Here is a 2,128-nt window from a genome sequence, read left to right as displayed (position 1 = left end):
GTGAGGGTGAGGGTGAGGGTGATGGTGATGGTGAGGGTGAGGGTGAGGTTGAGGGTGAGGGTGAGGGTGATGTATGCGTAGACCGGTTGCCCAGGCCCTGAGATTTGGGGCTCGTCCCCTCGAGCAGTCCCTTCCTGCCTCTCCCGCTGCCACAGGCTCCTGCGGGCAGGCAGGGTCCCTGCAGAGCGGCAGGCCCCGTGGGGGAAGGAGGCCCTTTCATAGCAGGGACAGTGGGGCCGGGACTGGGGCCGGGGGACTGGCTGGGCCCGTCGGCAGGTGTGGGCTGCTTCCTCCCTCTGAACCTCAGTTTCCTCATCTGCGACATGGGCGGCCTTGAGGACACGGGTGGAGGAGGCTGTGGACACGCACCGTGGGCAGGCCCCGGGTCCGCGTGGCAGGTGGACAGTGTGGCCTCCTCCTTCCTTCCTCGGCTCACTCCCAGCCGTCCGGCCCGGGGCTCCGGGGGAGCCAGGCCCAGAGCCCCTGCCCTGGGGGGGGGGCACGGCTTGAGGGCGTGGCCTGAGGGAGCTGCTATTGAGGGGAGCTTTGAGCAGAGCCCCCAGGGGAAGGGAGGGCAGGCAGCAGGGGAGGGAGCCCAGGTGGCAGGAATGGCGGGTGTGGAAGATGCAGCGTCTCCCGGAGGCCAGGACCTGAGGGAGGGGACAGGGGCCTGCCCCCGGGCAGGTGTGGGGCAGAGAATGGCAGGGTCTCATGATTGCTTTAGACCAGGGTGGGGACTGTCCGGCCCGCGGGCCATGTGAAGCCGTGAAATCGTTGGTCTGGCCCTGTGGAGGCGTTCGGGGTGAGTTAATTAAATGTTTGACCCAAAGCAGCAGGCGAATTTAAGTGGATCCGTTTGTATGGCCTGAGAATGATGTTAGAAACATCCCCATGGGCCTGGGCAGAAAAAAGGTTCCCCTCTCCTCCTTTATTTTATTTTTAAAATATATATTTTTATTGATGTCAGAGAGGAAGAGTGAGAGGGAGAGAGAGAGAGAGAAACATCAATAATGAGAATCATGGATCAGCTGCCTCCTGCACGCCCCACACTGGGGATGGAGCCCACAACCCGGGCATGTGCCCTGACCGGGAATTGAACCATGACCTCCTGGGTCATAGGTTGTTGCTCAACCACTGAGCCCCGCCTGCCGGGCTCCCCACCCCGCCCCCCCACTTTAGAACATGCATCCGGAAGGGGCGATGCTGCCCCCGTGGGGACCTAGTTCCTGGGGGATGGAGAAGCCTCAGGCCAGGGCCGCGGGTCCGGAAGGTTCGCTCGGCTGCTGTGGGTTGAGACCAAGTTTGGGGGGGGCTCAAGGGGAGGCCAGAGCGGCGGGGCTGCGGTGGTAACGCAGGTGAGCCACGCAGGGACCCCTTGGGATGGGGGGCAGCGAGGGGGCTTCCTGGCGGTTAGATGTGAGCGGAGGGGAGGAGGGACGCCGGGTTTTGGTGGAGCAGGGGAAGGAGCGGGCGGTGCAGACCCAGCGGCGAAGGGCCAGCTAACGGGCGCGCTGGGGACGCAGGCTCGCCCCGGAGGACGGTGTGGGTGGCTGAGACGCTTGGATGGCCCGGGAGGGGTGCGCGGAGCCCTTGACTTTGCGGGCCTCGGGCTGCTCATCTGTGAAATGGGCCGACACCGGCCCGGAGGCAGTTCCTCAGAGGAGGCGGAGAGGGTCCTTGGCAGGAGGTGCTGAGGCCCTTCCAGGCCTCAGTGCTGGGCGGCTTCCGGGCGGGAGCGCTCCCCTGGCCCCTTAATTGCTGAGCGCTAACGAGGCTTGAAATTAAATTAAGAAGAGGAGCTGCCTGCCCGACATGCCTTCTCTCCCACACGGTCCCGCTCTGCCCCTGGGAGAGGCGCTGAGAGTCTCAGGGACCGATGGGGGCTGGGGAGGGGTTTAGAGCAGGTCCCGCCAGGGGGGTGGGGGCCGGAGGGTCCAGGACGCCCTGACGTTCAGGCATCCCCTGGGCTCATGGGGCCGTGGGGGTGGGGGGAGGCCACGTCTGAGAGCATCCCAGCCCCAAATCTGGGGGGTCCCCTCAGCCCCTCTTTTCCCCTTTGGGGAAGCGGAGGCACAAAGGAGAGGGTGTGTGGCCACGCCCCGCGCAGGACTGGCTCCGGCCACAGGAC

The sequence above is a fragment of the Myotis brandtii genome, unplaced genomic scaffold, assembly GCF_000412655.1.
Source record: "Myotis brandtii unplaced genomic scaffold, ASM41265v1 scaffold532, whole genome shotgun sequence".
NCBI classification, from domain to species: Eukaryota; Metazoa; Chordata; class Mammalia; order Chiroptera; family Vespertilionidae; genus Myotis; species Myotis brandtii.
This window is presented reverse-complemented; position numbering follows the sequence as displayed.